This window comes from Balaenoptera ricei, chromosome 14, assembly GCF_028023285.1.
Source record: "Balaenoptera ricei isolate mBalRic1 chromosome 14, mBalRic1.hap2, whole genome shotgun sequence".
NCBI lineage: Eukaryota > Metazoa > Chordata > Mammalia > Artiodactyla > Balaenopteridae > Balaenoptera > Balaenoptera ricei.
This window is the reverse complement of record NC_082652.1, coordinates 69635066-69647952: the sequence shown is the minus strand read 5'-3', so window position 1 is coordinate 69647952 and position 12887 is coordinate 69635066. Positions and strand designations below refer to the sequence as shown.

Below are 12887 nucleotides of genomic sequence, written 5' to 3'. Positions count from 1 at the left end.
TTTTAGGTGATACATGTATACTGCAGTTTTTGGAGCTATCAACTTTAAACATTATTGACTTCCTTTCATGGTTGAGATATAGCTGTTTTACACTGTAGTCCCTCTGCTTCTCCCACACATCCTCCAGTTGTGTGTTTGTAAATTTTGGTTAAGTCATTGATCAGTGTGTATATCATGATGCGTGCTCCAGATGTTTTCCATTTGCCCCTCCAAATCTCTGCTCCCTCACCCTACTCTCCTGCTCAAGAAAGCTGTATGGACTACATCAACAGGCTTCCTATGACCTCTGGGATCTGTTGGTTTGGCCAGTGGTATCTGCAGCAGGAGATGGGAGGGAGTGAAGGAAAGAGTGAGGTCAGGGTATTTATTCCCTTGGCTCCTTCCCTTCAAGGTCCCTTCAGGTCAGATGTGTTCCTCAGCCAAAAGTCACTGTACCTCATGGTGACCAACTCCACATGACCCCTTTCAGTTTCCACTGATGTCTCCCTCTCCTTGTCTTTTTGGGCCTAGGGTTGATGGCATCGGTTACTACTGGCTTTGGGTCACTGCTTTATCTTGAGCGTACCGTCTGCTTCTTGCTGGACACTGATAGGATGAGCAGGTGACTACTGCTCACTGCATAGATTGTGAGTGTAGTGCGATTGAGTTTCCCTTCACTTAGAGCATTGCTTGCCTGCAGTTACTCATTACCTTTTTCTCCCCGTACACTTCCTCCATTGACTAGTTGTTGCCTAGGCCCGAGGCACAGTGGCAGTCCTTGGGACTTTTCTTCACCACTCCTATGTTGGATCTCTTGTTCCCTGGATCCCATATCTTCCTCTGTTGGTTTACTCCTTCATTTTTCCTGTAGCATACCAGTTTTTCTAATTCAGTACTCTTAAAAAGTTGAGACACATAATTTTGAAAAGTGATCCCCCAGATCATTCCAGTTCATTTAAACCTACCTTCCTGAGAATCACTGGTCTTCTAAGGCCTTTTCTGCTTCTAGCAGTCTTCCACTAGAGCACTGGTTCCCAATCTTGTATTTTCACATACTAGTAAAAAAATATTTTTTAAATACTTGAGGGGGCTGGTACACCGTTGCCAACTTTTTATTTTGCCAAGCGGGAATATATTAAAAGGCTGTGACTTATTATCACCATTATTTCATAAAAGAACACATTTTGACAAAAGAGTGAAGAGGAACATGGGAATAAAGGATAACAGTAGCCCATTAGTGTGAATACGTTTATAAAAGATATCTTTGTTTTCGTGAGAAATTCACAATTTTGTCCATATTTTTCTTTTTTTTCTTTTTCTTTTTTTGACAAAAGCTTTTTCTGCATCTATTGAGATGATCATATGGTTTTTATTCTTCAACTTGTTAGTATGGTGTATCACATTGATTGATTTGTGTATATTGAAGAATCCTTACATCCCTGGGATAAATCCCACTTGATCATGGTGTATGATCCTTTTAATGTGTTGTTGGATTCTGTTTGCTAGTATTTTGTTGAGGATTTTTGCATCTATATTCATCAGTGATATTGGTCTTTAATTTTCTTTTTTTGTAGTATCTTTGTCTGGTTTTGGTATCAGGGTGATGGTGGCCACATAGAATGAGTTTGGGAGTGTTCCTTCCTCCGCACTTTCTTGGAAGAGTTTGAGAAGGATGGGTGTTAGCTCTTTTCTAAATGTTTTATAGAATTCACCTGTGAAGCCATCTGGTCCTGGACATTTGCTTGTTGGAAGATTTTTTTTTTTTTTTTAAAGTTGGAAGATATTTACATTTATTTTTACTTTCCCACATCACCAATCATGGGTATGAGTGGCTTGTATCTCCATCCGGAAAACATAGCACTATCAAGTTACTATTATATCCACTGGAGAACTCAATCTTTGGTCACAGCGTAAAGAGCTCCTGGATTTGGTCCCATCAGCCCTCTTTGAAATGATCTATTGTTGGAAGATTTTTAATCACAGTTTCAACTTCATTACTTGTGATTGGTCTGTTCATGTATTCTATTTCTTCCTGGTTCAGTCTTGGAAGATTATACCTTTCTAAGAATTTGTCCATTTCTTCCAGGTTGTCCATTTTATTGGCATAGAGTTGCTTGTAGTAGTCTCTTAGGATGTTTTGTATTTCTGCGGTGTCTGTTGTAACTTCTCCTTTTTCATTTCTAATTTTATTTTATTTTATTTTATTATTTATTTATTTATTTACTTTTAATAAATTTATTTATTTTATTTATTGATTTTTGGCTGTGTTGGGTCTTCATTGCTGGGAGCGGGCTTTCTCTAGTTGCGGCGAGCGGGGGCTACTCTCCATTGCGGTGCACGGGCTTCTCATTGCGGTGGCTTCTCTTGTTGCGGAGCACGGGCTCTAGGCACACGGGCTTCAGCAGCCGTGGCACGCGGGCTCAGCAGCTGTGGCACGCGGGCTCTAGAGCGCAGGCTCAGCAGCTGTAGTGCATGGGCTTAGTTGCTCCGCGGCATGTGGGATCTTCCCGGACCAGGGCTCGAACCCGTGTCCCCTGCATTGGCAGGCGGATTCTTAACCACTGCGCCACCAAGGAAGCCCTCTAATTTTATTGATTTGAGTCCTGTCCCTCTTTTTCTTGATGAGTCTGGCTAATGGTTTATCAATTTTGTTTATCTTCTCAAAGAACCAACTTTTAGTTTTATTGATCTTTGCTATTGTTTTCTTTGTTTCTGTTTCATTTATTTCTGCTCTGATCTTTATGATTTCTTTCCTTCTGCTAACTTTGGGTTTTGTTTGTTCTTCTTTCTCAAGTTCCTTTAGGTGTAAGGTTAGATTGTTTATTTGAGATTTTTCTTGTTTCTTGAGGTAGGCTTGTATAGCTATAAACTTCCCTCTTAGAACTGCTTTTGCTGCATCCCATAGGTTTTGGGTCGTCGTGTTTTCATTGTCATTTGTCTCTAGGTATTTTTTTATTTCCTCTTTGATTTCTTCAGTGATCTCTTGGTTATTCAGTAACGTATTGTTTAGCCTCCATGTGTTTGTGTTTTTTATGTTTTTTCCCTGTAATTCATTTCTAATTTCATAGTGTTGTGGTCAGAAAAGATGCTTGATATGATTTCAGTTTTCTTAAATTTACTGAGGCTTGATTTGTGACCCAAGATGTGATCTATCCTGGAGAATGTTCCATGCGCACTTGAGAAGAAACTGTAATCTGCTGTTTTTGGATGGAATGTCCTGTAAATATCACTTAAATCTATCTGGTCTATTGTGTCATTTAAAGCTTCTGTTTCCTTATTTATTGTCATTTTGGGTGATCTGTCCATTGGGGTATGTGAGGTGTTAGTGTTAAAGTCCCCCACTATTATTGTGTTACTGTCGATTTCCTCTTTTATAGCTGTTAACAGTTGTCTTATGTATTGAGGTGCTCCTATGTTGGGTGCATATATATTTATAATTGTTATATCTTCTTCTTGGATTGATCCCTTGATCATTATGTAGTGTCCTTCCTTGTCTCTTGTAACATTCTTTATTTTAAAGTCTATTTTATCTGAAATGAGTATTGCTACTCCAGCTTTCTTTTGATTTCCATTTGCATGGAATATCTTTTTCCATCCCCTCACTGTCAGTCTGAATGTGTCCCTAGGTCTGAAGTGGGTCTCTTGTAGACAGCATATATATGAGTCATGTTTTTGTATCCATTCAGCAAGCCTGTGTCTTTTGGTTGCAGCATTTAATCCATTCACGTTTAAGGTAATTATCGATAGGTGTGTTCCTATGACCATTTTCTTAATTGTTTTGGGTTTGTTTTTGTAGGTCCTTTTCTTGTCTTGTGTTTCCCACTTAGAGAAGTTCCTTTAGCATTTGCTGTAGAGCTGGTTTGGTGGTGCTGAATTCTCTTAGCTTTTGCTTGTCTGTAAAGCTTTTGATTTCTCCATCGAATCTGAATGAGAACTTTGCCGGGTCGAGTAATCTTGGTTGTAGGCTCTTCCCTTTCATCACTTTAAGTATATCATGCCACTCCCTTCTGGCTTGCAGAGTTTCTGCTGGGAAATCAGCTGTTAACCGTATGGGAGTCCCTTGTATGCTATTTGTCGTTTTTCCCTTGCTGCTTTTAATAATTTTTCTTTGTCTTTAATTTTTGCCAATTTGATTACTATGTGTCTCAGCGTGTTTCTCCTTGGGTTTATCCTGTATGGGACTCTGTGCTTCCTGGACTTGGGTGGCTATTTCCTTTCCCATGTTAGGGACGTTTTTGACTATAATCTCTTCAAATATTTTCTCTGGTCCTTTCTCTCTCTCTTCTCCTTCTGGGACCCCTATAATGCAAATGTTGTTGCGTTTAATGTTGTCCCAGAGGTCTCTTAGACTGTCTTCATTTCTTTTCATTCTTTTTTCTTTATTCTGTTCCACAGCAGTGATTTCCACCATTCTGTCTTCCAGGTCACTTATCTGTTCTTCTGCCTCAGTTATTCTGCTATTGATTCCTCCTAGTGTAGTTTTCATTTCAGTTATTGTATTGTTCATCTCTGTTCTTTGATTCTTCTAGGTCTTTGTTAAACATTTCTTGCATCTTCTCGATTTTTGCCTCCATTCTTTTTCCAAGGTCCTAGATCATCTTCAGTATCATTATTCTGAATTCTTTTTCTGGAAGGTTGCCTATCTCCACTTCATTTAATTGTTTTTCTGAGGTTTTATCCTGTTCCTTCATCTGGTACATAGCCCTCTGCCTTTTCATCTGGTCTCTCTTTCTGTGAATGTGGTTTTTATTCCACAGGCTGCAGGATAGTAGTTCTTCTTGCTTCTTCATGTTTTTCTTTTTATGGTTGGTGAAAACTTTTTTTTAATTAATTAGTTTATTTATTTATTTGTTTGTTTATTTATGGCTGCCTTGGGTCTTCTTTGCTGTGCATCGGGCTTTCTCTAGTTGCAGTGAGCAGGGGCTACTCTTCGTTGCGGTGCGCGGGCTTCAGTAGTTGTGGCACATGGGCTCAGTAGTTGTCGCTCACGGGCTCTAGAGCGCAGGCTCAGTAGTTGTGACACACGGGGTTAGTTGCTCTGCGGCATGTGAGATCTTCCCAGACCAGGGATCAAACCCGTGTCCCCTGCACTGGCAGGCGGATTCTTAACCACTGTGCCACTAGGGAAGCCTGGGTGGTGAAAGCTTATCACCTATCCTTGGACTGGACTTGGTAGCCACTGTTCTATACCACACAACTATTCTCTTGACCCCCGCCCCAAAAATCAATTCTGACATGTCAGTCTATATTATATATATGTTAAGTGTAGAGTCTAGGGTTAATGAAATCATGGGAACAAGGTTTCTTAGCTCACCTGATCAAGGGATCCAAAAGCCAGTCAGCAATTATTTTATGTCTAAATTCACAAAATATGTGTATACTGGAATACTATGTAGCAGTGAAAAATGAAAACTCATAAGTAATTATGTTGCATGATGTATGAAGAGTGGTTACTTCTGGGGGATTGGAAAGAAGAATAAGTGAGCTTTCTAGGGTGCTGGAAATGTTGTCTATCTCCATGTGATTGGTGGTTACACAGATATAGAGGAGATATACGTAAGAGAAGATTTAGATACAACCTTAACATTTGTCAGTTTACTATAGGCAAGTCAATAAAAAAGTAAATATAAAAGTGAATTCTTCGATGTATGCATCGACATGGGTGAATCTCGAAAAAAAATTTGAGAGAAAAAACAGCTGCAAAATAATACATGCTGAATGATTTTTATATAATTCAAAAATAGGCAGAACTAAACAGTATTACCAAAGTGGTAAAACAATTTCTAACAATCTAGAGAATAATTAGCATGAGGTTAGGATGGTGGTTACCTCAGGGGAGAGAGATGCAATCAAGGAGAAGCACAGAGAGGGCTTTCTGGGATATTGCTACTGTGAATGAAAAATGTTGCCTGCCGTATCAGTAAACAAGGGATGCTGCAGCCATCAAGCCATCACTTTACAGCAGCAACCCCCCCACCCCCCAACACTGAGCCCTAAGGGAACTCAGGGTGGAGACAGGCTGCCTGCCACCAAGCCCTGCAACCACACCCCAATGGTGCACTCTTAGGAGACTCGGGATGGAAAACACAGGATACTGGCCCCAGATAGCTGAGGTGTGTATCAAAGGAATGATTTCACTGAGCCCATATTTTTGCATCTCCCTATACAGAGAAAAGTGCTAAATTCATTAACTTGATATGACTGGTTTTCTTTAATTAACAATAATCTTTTGATGTCTGACTACCTGGTTTTTGTTACAAAACCCCCATATATCCTGGCTCCTCCCTTACCTCTTCCGAGCAGTCCCTCCGAGCTATCTGAGAGGCTGTCTTCTGAGTTTGGGTCCTCAGAGAGTCCACCGAATAAAACATAATTCTCTACTCTTAGGTTGTGCAATTTTTTTTAGTCGACGCTACTATTTCTTAGTTGGGTAGTGGGTTTAACAATACTGTTCTTTAAGTTGTGTCCCTTAAACATTTCTTCTCATGACATGTTTCACAATTTAAAAAACAGCAGCATGGGTCACCTCCCCAAACCCTTTACTTACCAATGCATCTTTCCTAGAGTTTAATATTATTCTACTACTAATACATTAGTGTATTCTTATTGTAAAGTATTTTTAAAATACAGATAGTGGGACTTCCCTGGTGGTGCAGTGGTTAAGAATCCATCTGCCAATGCAGGGGACATGGGTTTGAGCCCTGGTCCAGAAAAATCCCACATGCTGCGGAGCAACTAAGCCCGTGTGCCACAACTACTGAGCCTGTGCTCTAGAGCCTGCGAGCCACAACTACTGAGCCCACGTGCTGCAACTACTGAAGCCTGTGCACCTAGAGCCTGTGCTCTGCAACAAGAGAAGCCACCGCAATGAGAAGCCTGCGCACCACAACGAAGAGTATCCCCGCTCACTGCAACTAAAGCCCTCACGCAGCAATGAAGACTCAATGCAGCCAAAAATATAGATAGATAGATAGATAGATAGTATAAAAATCCCTCCTGACCCCGCTCCTAGATTTTTTTTTTATGGTGCCGTATTTTTTTTTCTTATTGTTGACTTTGAAGATAGACTTTAAACAATCTGAAGGAAAAGAAATTATCACATGAACAATCTGTTTTTGTTTTTTGTTTTTTTCTTCAGTTTTTAGTTGTGCCGTTATTCACCTTTATTCATTAAAAATGTACTTGTTTTATCGCTTCTCGGCCTTTTGGCTAAGATCAAGTGTAAAAATGTACTTGTTTTAAAACCCTGTAAATAGAATGACCACCCACTAATGTGGGGTATGAGTAAGTCGCCCCTCTCATCGTGATATTTTTGTCTGTAAAAAGCAGAGTGTCTTATAGGAATCTTACTGATCACACAGTAGTTACAAGAATGTCAGATATAATGATGTATACAATGTAAGCAAGTCAGGCTAATTAAGAATTTACATAATGTAAAAATGTACCTATTAAAAGTTAGCCATGTGGACAGATGCGTGCATCGGGAAGAGTAGCTGATTGGGGTTGAGGGCCCCTATGCAGTAATATTGCTTTTTCTTCCTCAGTTACCGTAAATAACTGCCACTCACAGATACAAGTTTTCCACACACAAACACACAAGGGTTCATGGTGACCTGCTAATGTCCAGTCTCAAGTGGGTCTGTGATCCTTCTGTGATAGCTCTCACAAAAATAGTACATAGTGATCCCCATGCGGGTAGTAGGAAGCACTGGTTATTTATTCTAGTCGGACTTTGAAAATGTTTAACGTTTGATATTGATATCTGTGAAGAACATGTTTCCTTTTGCTCTTTTCAAAACTGACATGCACATGGAGTGGGGGAATTTTGATGACTGCTTGACCTAATAGTGATAACTGAAATACTCTTAAAAATGCTTTTTAATAACATATTTTAGTCACACACAACATAGAACGTGGATCATCTACAGCTTTAAGCCAAAAGGTAGAGAAAGTGTATCTCAATTTTAATGCTTTTAGTTTAGCGGTAGTTGTGACGTATGGGCTTAGGTGCTCCGCGGCACGTGGGATCTTCCCGGACCAGGGCTTGAACCCGTGTCCCCTGCATTGGCAGGCGGCTTCTTAACCACTATGCCACCAGGGAAGTCCCTGTGCTGTTCTTATAATAAAAATTAAAATAATATAAACATTGAGAATAGACGACAGACGACTAGGCTTAAAACAGATTGTTCAGACACAAGAGCAGTCACTGTCGCCACAGTCAGAGCCGTGGCAGCCGCAGCCTGGAGCCGCCGGGACCCTCCACCTCGCCGCCCCCGCCCAACCTGCCGCGCCATGCCGGCAGAGAAAACCTTCAAACAGCGCCGAACCTTCGAACAAAGAGTAGGAGATGTCCGACTTATCCGAGAGCAGCATCCTACCAAAATCCCGGTAGAATGATGCGAAGGTGAGAAGCAACTTCCGGTCCTGGATAAAACAAAGTTCCTGGTGCCTGATCATGTCAACATGAGTGAGCTCATCAAGATAATTAGAAGGCGCTTACAGCTCAACGCTCATACACCCAGGTATAACAGCCCATTTTACTTAGCAAGATGACGTAACTCTGTGGAAGTCATCATAGATCTTCACACACTGGTGGTGTTGGCATAAAGACCTTCTCTAGTAAGAGTGGGCTCTGCAGCCAGACTGCCTGGATTCGAATCATTACTTGCTAGCTTTGTGATGTTGGGAAGTTTAACTTCTTGGGACTGTAAAACCAGGACGATAAATAAGTATTCTGGAGGGTCATGATGACCATTAAGTGAGTTAATATACCTGAAACTTTTACCACAGTGCCTGGTATGGGTAGGTGTCTTCAAAACATCGTTAGCTAATATTAGTTTGTGACTCATCCTAATTTGGCCCCAGCAGGAAGGAGACACCGACAACTGCACAGTAACCCCTCTAAGTCCTCCAGCAGCGAGGCAGTGGACAGCTCCTCTTAGGACCTGTGGTGGTCTGGCTGTCCAAACAGCTTTCTCGCAAGGCTTAGCCTCAGGGCTCCGGGTAAGGAAAGATGAACAGGGACTCTGTACACTTGGATGTATAGCTGGGCTCTCCTGCAGGCAGGAGGGATTTGAGAACTAACTGGGTAGCCTCTCACTCGGCCAGGCAGGCAGGCAACACTTTGGACCTGAGGAGTCACTGCCTCTGAGTATTCAACACTGTCCGCGGCAGTGTCTTACCTGACTGCTCAGGGCTGGCATTGCAGGGGATTCGTCATCACTGCCTACAGGGAGGCCGAGGGGACTGCTCAGTCCAGTCATCTGCACAGCTTACTGGCTGTGTGTCCTTGGCTGAGTCCTCTCATGTCCCTAAGGCTCAGTTCCTCACCTCTAATATAAAGAAACTTGGATAATTGCCAATGTCCCTTCCCAGGTGCGATTTTATTTGACTGTCTGTTCATCCAGCCTATGCTCGAACACATGTAGTGATCAGAATCTCATTTTTCTTCCAGGTAGACCATTTCATTCATAGTAAGCTTAATTTCACTTCACAACCTATTGTGAAATGTTTTCCAGGCCATTAAATAAATTTCTACATTGACTCTTTCTCACAGAATTGCTTGCAGATTTAAATAAAATAACAGTGCATAGGTCGTAGCAAACAATCCACAATGTGAATTGTTAATTATTAGTATTGATCTTATTGTCAAAAAGTTTTTATATGGAGTGGAAATCTGCAACCTGTAACTTCAGATCTGTGGTCCTAATTTGGTTCCCTGGCACACACAAAATAAGTGGTCATGCCCCCTGCTCCATATTTATCTCAAGTCTTCTCTTTATCTAGTTGTGCATCCTCAGTTCTGTCAGCCATTCCACATCGAACATGAGACCTCTCGCCATCCTGTTTGCCCTTAATCTAGTTCTGGTTAATGTATAGTATATCCCTGTTAGGAGGGGCACCCGGAAACTGGCAACTACATGTGAGTTGATTACCATCTGGATTATGCAGGTGAACTAACAGTTACAGAAAAAGGCACACTACATGCATTACTTAATTTAACTCTCACAGCAACTGTGAGATATGAGTGGGGTATTACTGCCTCCAGTAATAGAAAACTAGTCTCACAGAGGTTAAGTAGCTGCTATGGGCTGCATGTTTGTGTTCCCCCTAAATTTATATATTGAAGCCCTAACCCCAATGGGACAGTACTAGAAGGTGGGCCTTTTGGAGGTAATTAGGTTTAGGTAAGGTCATGAGGGTGGAGCCCCCAGGACAGGATTAGTGTCTTTTTTTCTTTTTCTTTTGGCCTCACTGTGCAGCATGCGGGATCTTTGTTTCCTGACCAGGGATCAAACCCATGCCTCCTGCAGTGGAAGCACAGAGTCTTAACCACTAGACAACCAGGGAAGTCCCAGGACTGGTGTCTTTATTAGGAGAGAAAGAGACTAGACTTCTCTTTCTCCACCATGTGAGGCTACAGTGACAAGAGCCATTGACAAACCACGAAGAGTGTTCTCACCAGATACCATATCTGCCAGCGCCTTAATCAACAGAGGTTGGACTTCCCAACCTCCAGAACTGTGAGAAATAAATGTCTGTTGTTTAAGCTACCCAGTGTATGGTATTCAGTTATAGGAGCTAACTAAGAACAGACTAGGATACTCTCTTTCTCAAATCATTCAGCTCATAATTACGGAACCGGAATTCAAAGTCAAGTCTGACTCCCAAGTCTGCTCTTCTTTCTCAGAAAAGTTGGAAACATGAGCACTGTTCTTGGACAGGCTTGAAACAATAATCTAGAGATAGTTTTGATCCTGCTTGTGGAGTGGCCTTCTAATAGGCATAGGCCCTTTTTGGCCCTTTAGGTTCTAAGAAGAGAGTCAGTACCCTGTAGATGAAGACTTATTCACACATGAAGTCTGTATTCAACTTGCAACAGAGAAAAGCTGCATGGCAGACATTGTAAATCAGCAGTTATAAAAAACTCAACTTAGGAGGTTTAGAAAGACACCTGGTCTACCCATTTGGCTCCAGTTTATGCCCTGACCCTTCTTTTCCTCCTGTTTTGTTGGTTTCTTTTTTTTCTTTTCTTTTCTTTTTTTTTTTTGGCTGCACCACGCAGCTTGTGGGATCTTAGTTCCCTGATCAGGGATTGAACCTGGGCCCATGGCAATGAAAGCACCAAGTCCTAACCACTGGACTGCCAGGGAATCCCCTCCTCCTATTTTTAATGTTCCAATTTTTGTATTTCATGTGTTTTCAAGTCATTTTAAATATTTGGGGGAAGAAGAGTATAAACGAACTAACAAATGAATAATTAGCTCCAGCTCTTTCCCTTTTACTACATCATATCTGAACTGAGCTTTCCGGAATACAAGCAAGCTCGTTTAGCAGCCTGCCCTACTTACTGAACTTACAGTTATCTAATACCTTCTAGGATCCTTTTAATTTGAACCATAACTTACCCATTTTTTTTTAAAGTTTTCAGTCTACAGCATTTAAAAATCTTTAATCATACTTCTTTTTGAATAGGTGATATGTTCACGAGGTACAAAATTCACAAGGTACAAGAGTGCACACAGAGAAAGATTTCGTCCTCCCACCCTGGTTCCCAAGAACCCAGTTCCCCTCCTAAGAGGTAGTCAGATTTACCAATTTCTTCTTTATCCTTCCAGACTTATTCTCTGAACGCATAAGCAAATACACACATATGTATGTATTTACTTTCTCTTTTTTTAGACAAAAGTAACATACAGTATGCACCGCTTGGTTTTCTTTTTTCAGTTAAAAGTATATCTTAGGACTTCCCTGGTGGCTCAGTGGTTAAGAATCCTCCTACCAATGCAGGGGACACGGGTTCGATCCCTGGTCCGGGAAGATCCCACATGCCGCGGAGCAACTAAGCCCGTGCGCCACAACTACTGAGCCTGTGTGCTGCAACTATTGAAGCCCAAGCACCTACAGCCCATGCTCCGCAACAAGAGAAGCCACCACAATGAGAAGCTCGTTCACCACAGCGAAGAGTAGAGCCCACTCACCGCAACTAGAGAGAGCCCACGAACAGCAAGAGACTCAACGCAGCCAAAAAAAAAAGTATACCTTAGAAAGAATAAGTGTATCTTGGGACTTCCCTGGCGGTCCAGTGGTTAAGACTCTGTGCTTCCAATGCAGGGGGCACAGGTTTGATCCCTGGTCGGGAATTAAGATCCCACATGCTGGGCCATGTGGCCAAAAAAATGAAAAAAGAAAAAAAAAAAAGAATAAGTGTATCTTGAAGATCAATGGATATTAGGTTGTTTTCTGTCTTTCAACATTACAAAAAATACTGTATCAAAATACAGGAAGGAAAAATGGGCAAAATTGAAAGGAGAAATAGTTTACAATAATAGTTGGAGACTTTAATACACATCTCTCAATAATGGATAGAACCATCAGACAGAAGGTAAGTAAAGAGAGGACTTGAACAACACAGTAAGCCAACTGGCTCCAACAGACACATGCAGAAAACTTTACTCAACAACAGCAGAGTACACATTCTTCTCAAGTGCACATAGGTCATTCTCAAAAATAGAGCATATGTTAAGCCACAGATTAAGTCTCAAAAGATTTAAAAGATAGATATCATATAAAGTGTCCTCTCTGACTACAATGGAAGGAAGTTAGAAATCAGTAGAAGAAGGAAAACTGGAAAATTCACAGATTTGTGGAAATTAAACAGTAGACTCTTAAATAACCCAGTGGATCAAAGAAGAAATCACAAAGGAAATTAGGAAATATCTTGAGACAAATGAAAATAAAAACACAAAATAACAAAACTGATGGATTCAACTATACTTCAATAAAAAGTAAATTAAAAAAAACTTATGGGACCCAGAGAAAGCAGTGTTAAAGGGGAAATTTATAGCTATAAATGTTTACATTAAAAAAGAAGAAAGCTCTCAAATCAACAACTTAACTTTACAACT

General features: G+C 41.0%; 1 non-coding gene across 1 annotated transcript; it reads right to left on the bottom strand.

Annotated features, from left to right (window-relative positions):
* Positions 1–1810: 1810 nt before the first annotated feature.
* LOC132348328 (small nucleolar RNA SNORA25) lies at positions 1811–1937 on the bottom strand. Its single transcript, XR_009497445.1, has one exon. It is a non-coding gene; the product is annotated as a small nucleolar RNA SNORA25 (small nucleolar RNA).
* Positions 1938–12887: the final 10950 nt, after the last annotated feature.